Genomic DNA, 7,080 nt, shown 5'->3' with positions numbered 1-7,080 from the left:
AGATGAAGATTGAGTAGCTTCCGGATCCTACCACTCACCTCCTCCTGGGCGGTTGGGTTTCTAACAGGCCAGGGACTGGTACCGGTCAGTGGCCTGGAAGTTAGGGACCAACTGAACCACTAATTGGTGCGTTCTACACGCACCAATTGAACTACAAAAAATATAGTGGCACCATCCAACAGAAATATGTCACATATGTAATTAAAATTTTTCTAATCAACGCTTTTAAAGAGTGAAAAGTAACAATGTTAATAATACATTTTTACATAACCCAAGATAACAAAATTTTATTTTAACATGTAATCAGTATGAAAAGTTTTTGTTTTTGTGTGTGTATGTGGTTAAGTCTTCAAAATACGATGTGTATTTTACAACATATCTCAATTCAGACTAGCCACATTTCAAGTGTTCAATAGCCACATGCGGCTGTAGCTACCCAACTGGACAGTGCGAATCTAGAGAATTAAAGGAGAGCTGCGGTTACTTTGATATGCCCTTGTCTAAATTCATTCATTTCTCAGCTCCTCTACCCACTCTTTCAAAAGTTCCTCCCTTTCCCTCTTTAAATTCTACTTTATTTTGGAAATATTGTTTGCCTCCTGAACATTTTATAACGCTTAAACGGCCCTCGAAAGCCTGCTCGAGAACAAGAAGACCCTTGGAGGGTCCATCTCTTCTCTGCAGGGCCCATCTCTTCTCTGCCCCTAAGGACGCCGTGGCGTTCGTTTGCCTGCGCGGTCCTTCGACTAGGCTCGCCCCGCGCTAAGCGGCTTCGGGCGGCGGTCATCTACATTCCAGGAGGGCGGCGGTGGCCAGCAGCCAGAGGGAAGCCACGCCGGGTAATCAGGACCTGTCACGGTCGTCGGGCCGCATTGTGACATCAGAGCGCCGTTACTTCGGTGTTCAAGTCTAGGCTCCAGGCTTCCAGGCCCCGAGGGTCAAAGATTTTCAATGGGAGAGAGCCGGGACTGGAGGAGGCAACGACTAGGTCCCCGCCACCATGCCCAGAACTCGTTGCTTCCAGTCTCGGGATCTGGCGAAAGCAGGTGAAAACTCGCGCGCCAGCACAGGAAGACCCGAGGGCGGAAAGCACCACTCGGTTTCTGAGGACTACCAGCGGGGTCTTCCGGGTGGACCCCTACCTCTGCTGATTGGTTGGAGGTTACCGCCACGTGATCCAGAAACAGGTCGGCTCTGCTTTCCCCGCCCCTTTCATACCCCTCCCCACCCCAAGGTCGCTGGAGGCTGAGAGTGGGTTTCCTAGGCAACCGCTGTGGGGAGCCTGTACACAGCAGGTCTGGGGCTGGAGAGGGTGTCGTGCTCGCTGCTGCAAGACAAGGATTGAGAGGTCAGAGTGGACTCTGCTCTGTCTTGGATTGACCCGGAATCCATCCTCTCTCTGGGATAAGGTGAGTGTCTGCCACCTGGTATGTATGGCCTTCGGGCATACATTACATGTTGCCAGACCCTGGGAGTCTTTGCTCCCCTCTGTCTTGGCTGCACCAGGAGGAAGACAAGAGAGGAGCGAAGTTGAAGTCAAAGGACCCGGTAACGGTGCAATGGAGATAATATGAGAGACAAGGACGTGGCTTTATCTGAGGTCTGCAGTGAATCGAGCAAAGCTTAAGAGTAGGAGGAGTGGGAGGGTGACCCACAGCCATTTGTGCGGCCTTTTATGGCACAGGTTAAGGTACTGGGCTAAGCAAGTGCTCCTTGGCCAAACTCGATACTGCTCACCTCTAGTGGGGAAGGGCGTTCACTCCATCAGTGATAATAATGGATTCTGATCCCTTTATACCCAAGGGAAGAAACAATTTGACCATAGAGAGTTTCCAGTTTATAGAAAAGAAATTTGATTTTCTCAGAATGACACTCTACCCAGCTCTCATGGTAGACAAAAACACGGTCCTTTACACTCTAATTATTACTATACTCTGGTCATGTACAGCAAGTATTTCTTTGTTATACCATAAAGGACTCTGTGGTTATGACAATTCAAACCATTCAACAGTTTTGTTTTTTTTTAATCAAATACCAAGTATGTGCTAGGCACTATGATACATTCATCGTCCTTGCCTTCAATGAACATGTAACCTAGTAGGGAAGAAAGACCTGCAAGCATCACAATATCGTGGGACAGGTGCTGTATATAGGGCATAAGCTGGCCTCAACTAGAGTCACAAAGAAGAGGATGATTATAACACCTGGAGAGAAAATAAAAGTCTTCGCCCAGAAGACCTTTAATTTAAATCTTTAAGGATTTTTGGAGAATGGCGTAAAGTCAAGAGAAAAAGACATTTTAGGGTGGGGAAACACCATATGCCGAAGTACAGAAAATATCCCAGCCTGTTCAGAAAACTATAGGTGTCACCAGTGCTCTGGGGCGTTTGCGGTTGATGAGCTTGAGAGGTAGGCAGGAGTCAGAACGCAGAGTTCATGAATACCTTCTAAGGCGACTAACATGAGCAGATTTATCCTTCAGGAGACTGGCTGTCACAGTAGTGTAGAGGATGGATTGGAGGGAAGTGGGACTATAGGGAAGGCATCCAGTTAAGATGAAGCAATGAGGACCTGAACTAAGGCAGAGGCAATTGGAATGGAGAGGAAAAAATTTCATAAGACATGTAAGAGGTATATGCGGAAGGATTTCATGAGTGAGTGAACAAGGGGGAATGAGTAAAAGAGTTTGTGAGGGTAAGTCCCAGGTTTCTGACTTGAATGATTAGAAAGACAATGTCTTTTACCAAGAGAAGGCATAAATCAGGAGAAGCAGGCTGGTTGGAAAAATATGAGTTCAGTTTTGAACATACTGAATTTGAGATGGCTTGTGACACATTCAAATGTCGCTTTCCATGTGGGTATTTGGATTTGCTGTATAGGAAAGAGGAAGATAAAGATGAATAATTTGTTTTACCAAGAAGGAAATAATTGATCAGAAAAGTACGTTTGAAATAACAAGTAAGAGAAGCCAAAGAGAAAAAGTCAAACCAAAGAAGAAAACCTAAAAAAAAAAAGTCATCAGCATTGTCAAATGCCATGTCAAGGTCAAGTTAAGTTGAGAGCTAAAATATGTCCAGGTATTTGGCAAGTAAAAGATTATTTTGACCTTGACCCGGTAAGATTGCTGAGAACTTAATGGAGGGAGTGAAGTATTGCTAATGACTTACTAGTTTTTCTGTGAAAGTATCAAAAACAAGTTTTTCTGTGAAGGTATCAAAAACAAGTTTTTCTGTGAAGGTATCAAAAACAAGCTATCCACAGAAGACAGGACAGGAGAACATTTTTATTTTTTAAGATAGGGACAACCTAACATTCATATATGGAGAAAAAAGAGACCCTAGAGAAGAAAATATAGGAACAAGTGAGAAAGATGAACATTTGACAGAGCAATGTTCTGAAAGAGACTTAACAGAATAGGAGCAGTACACAGGAAGAGAGATTCATTTTGGACAAGAGAAATAATACTTTTACTAAGACAAAAGTCAGAAAGAGAAAGCAATACATTTTTAAGAGGAAAGGGAATTTAAGGAATGCATATATGATGGCATCATTGTTTTCTGTGAAGATAGGGTCAAGATTATCTGCTGAGAGAGAGAACTTAAGAAGAGTGATGGAAGTTTAGAATAATCCCTAAATCGTTAGTCCCAGATCTATAGCTCTAATCCTAATCTCTCTAAGAAAGGAAGTTGAAGGAGAAAATATAAAATATCTGTTGTTGAAGATCCAGCTGAAGTTAGAGGTCAAGCATTTGTAGTGACTTCAACCCCATGATGGTTATGTGAACTCTTCCAGCAGAGAGGAGAAGTGATTAAATCAATGGTTATGTGAACTCTTCCAGAGCAGAGAGGAGAAGTGATTAAATCAATCCAAGATTTGAGATTTGAAGGTGAAAGTTATAGAAGCTCCTGATGGTTCCTGGTTCCCTGTAGGGATTAGAGATGCCCTGTGGTCTATTAGATGGGCAGGCCCTGAGAAAAGCTTTCCCAAAGCATAAGAGAGTGGATAAAAGCTGGCTAACAGGACATACCTCCTGATGGAATCAAGTTAGCTAGAAGCCTTGAGCCCACTTGTGACTAGAAAAAGCATACAAGGCTTATAAGTACCAGGAAAGTTCAGGCTTCTCATAATTTAGATTTAATTATTCAAATGATATAATTTGGAGTTTCTAAATTAAATTCTGTTTTGCTAATTGACTATTGAATTAGAATGAGATTTTTTCCTAAATGAGGGCATTGATGAAGGGAAAACAGTGCGAAGTGAGAGATAAGGTTGGCATCCCAAATATGGATATTTCTCTATCAAGAAAAAGTAGTCTTCTTAAATAAATGGAGAGCTGTGCCTTGTTCTTGAGGAAGACTCAACACCTTCAAGATGGAAGTTCTTCCTAAATTAATCTTTACAATGTAATCTCAAAGCCCTATGTGAATTTTTAAAAAAAACAAGTACAAAATAATCATAAATCTTATTTGGAAAAATAAATATGAAAGAATAGCCAGAAAATTTCCAAAAAATAGTATAAGATGAGAATTCCCAATATAAACCATAGTAATTAAAACAGGATAATACTATAGGAATAGACAGTGCACAGATTAGAAAGTCCAGAATTAAACTCAAGTATATGTGAAAGTTAGTGAATAACAAAGGGAAGTTAATGTCTTCTGAAATAAATATCTTGGATATAGACTACATAACTTAGATCTCCATTTGGTCACTGTGGAGGTACTGAGGGGAGGCTTTGCCCCTTCTGTGGGAGTCAGAAGGCAAGCTTTCCTTTGGTGTTCACAGAGATTAAACCAGAATGCAGGGGCTTCTCTTCTGCTACAAGTCCTCCCTTACTTGGTGTGCCATCCAGAAAAGCCTAGGGAGGGAAAACTGGTCTGCATCTATCTAAGGGCCTTGATGAGGGCCTAAATTCTTTCAGATTGTTCCTTGCTAAGTGCTCCCTTGCCTGGCCACTCCTACAGCCCAGCCTATGCTATAATATCTTGGGGTTGTCCAAGAATGGGGTATGAGACAGTTGCCAATGGGAGGCATGGAAGAAGTGATCAGTATTACCTTCAATATAGATCCATCATCTAACTACTCACCATCTCGACTACTACTATCTTACTCCAACCACCATCCTCTCCCACTTATATTATTACAACTGTCTCTTAACTTGTCTCCTTGCTTGTGCCCTTGACCCCTACATATTTTCAACACAGTAGCTAGAGTGATCCTTTTCAGAATGTAAGGGAACTTGTGTTACTTTTCCACTCAAAATCTCCATATAGCTTTCCATCTTACTCATAATAAAATCCAAAATCCTTGCAAAGACCTACAGATCACAAGATAGCACATGATCTGGCCCTGCATTACCTCTCTGACCTCACATCCTACCAGTCTCCATTTTCCTCGCTGTGCTGCATCCACATCATTTTCCTTGCTATTCTGCAAACATGCCAAGTATACTCTCACCTCATTTTTTTTTTTTTTTTTTTTGCATTTGTTCTTTCCTCTGCCTGGATGCATTCCCCAGATTTCTTCATAGCTTACACTCTCTCATTTCTTCCAGCTCTTTGCCCAAATGTAACCTTATTAGAGAAGTCTTCTCTTTCCTCCCACCTCATCATTCTCCAACTGGTAGATATTAGGCCCTCGATACATCTAGTAATGAATGAGCAAGTGACTGAACAGATAATCCAGTGTATTGGGATAATTTTCTGACTGTATTTTTCTTTGTGATGCTAGCTGGGTTCCTTCCCCTCCTCGACTCAGCATGGTGAACGATGGTCCCTGTTTACAAAGCCTGAGTACAAATACAGACTGTGTGTAGTACTCTGATATGGATCTCAAAATCCTTTGATTTGGTCCCTTTGAATGGTTCACAACCACCCTCTTCCCAATCACTGCAGCTCTGAGCTTAGGGAGTTTTTTAGGCTACTTTTATACAATTACTTTTCCTGGTTCATTGAATTTTGGGCTGGTCTGTACTGATGGGCTTTTCTCTCAGTCCAATGCTGTCTGCTTCATTTTCATTCAAAAGACTTTTCTCAATATTTTTGGCAATCAATGCTCTTTTCCTAACACTACTATATATTTCTTTCTTATTTTCACATTTCCCTAGTTATTCTAGCAGGATTTGGGAAGAGGAGTTAGGTAAATACATGGACACCAGTCCCCATCATTTTGCCTTATGATTTTAATTTGTTTTTATCTGAGGCTTCTACCACTATCCCCATTGTTTTACCCCAATTCCAACCACTCTGGTCTCCTCACCGTTCCTTGAATATACCTAGCATAGACCTACCTTAGGGCCTTTGCACTTGCTGGGTGGGATATTCTCTCCCCATGTATCTTTATGGCCCATTTCCTACATTACTTTGCATAAATGAATAAAAGTGAGCACGTAAATGCTTTTTAAAATAGATATTTAAGTAAAATTTCATTTAAATATGTACATATATATATTTCACAAATCTTAGGAATCTAATGTTTTTCCTCAAAGTGAACCTATCCCTTTAACCAGAACTCTGATTAAGGAACATATCTTCATCAGCACTCCAGAGCCTCCCTTTTGTCTCCTAGTCACTCACCCTCAAAAGGTAACTACTCTCCTGACTTCTAATACCACAGATTAGTTGTTTTCAAATTTTGTATGCATGTAGTCATGTAGTATTTATTCATTGTGTGGCTTCCTTTGCTCAACATTGTGTTTGGGCGAATTATCTATGTTGGAAGAAACACATTTCTTTCTCATTCCACTCCTAGATATAAACGCAGTAGAAATGTGCACCTATGTCCCAAATTGCAAAAATGTTCAGAGAAGCACTAATTAGCTCCAAATGTCAATCAACAGTAAAACGAATAAATAGTTATATATTCATACTATGCAATATTATACATGCTTTTTAAAAAGCGTAGGTTTTTTTCTTTTCTATTTTTGCCTAGATCTAACCCCATCCAACCTGTCATGCCTATTATAACCACATCAGCTTTCACCTGCATCTAAGGTAACTCATAACAACTTAGTATGTATCTTTCCATATTTTCTCCTTGCAAAATCATACACACACATATACATATATACATGTACACACA

At 41.0% G+C, this 7,080-nt stretch overlaps 1 protein-coding gene across 1 annotated transcript in view; it reads left to right on the top strand.

The window, feature by feature from the left end:
• The first annotated feature begins 879 nt into the window (after nt 1-879).
• The window catches only part of LOC105310048 (leucine-rich repeat-containing protein 9), an 82,161-nt gene continuing 75,960 nt past the window's right edge, over nt 880-7,080 (top strand). The window contains exons 1-2 of the mRNA XM_023526702.1: nt 880-1,042; nt 6,621-6,622. The gene's annotated coding sequence lies outside the window, so the exon portion shown is untranslated. The remainder of the gene's footprint in view (nt 1,043-6,620; nt 6,623-7,080) is intronic.

The sequence above is a fragment of the Pteropus vampyrus genome, unplaced genomic scaffold, assembly GCF_000151845.1.
Source record: "Pteropus vampyrus isolate Shadow unplaced genomic scaffold, Pvam_2.0 Scaffold15, whole genome shotgun sequence".
In the NCBI taxonomy this organism is placed as follows: domain Eukaryota; kingdom Metazoa; phylum Chordata; class Mammalia; order Chiroptera; family Pteropodidae; genus Pteropus; species Pteropus vampyrus.
This window is presented reverse-complemented; position numbering and strand designations above follow the sequence as displayed.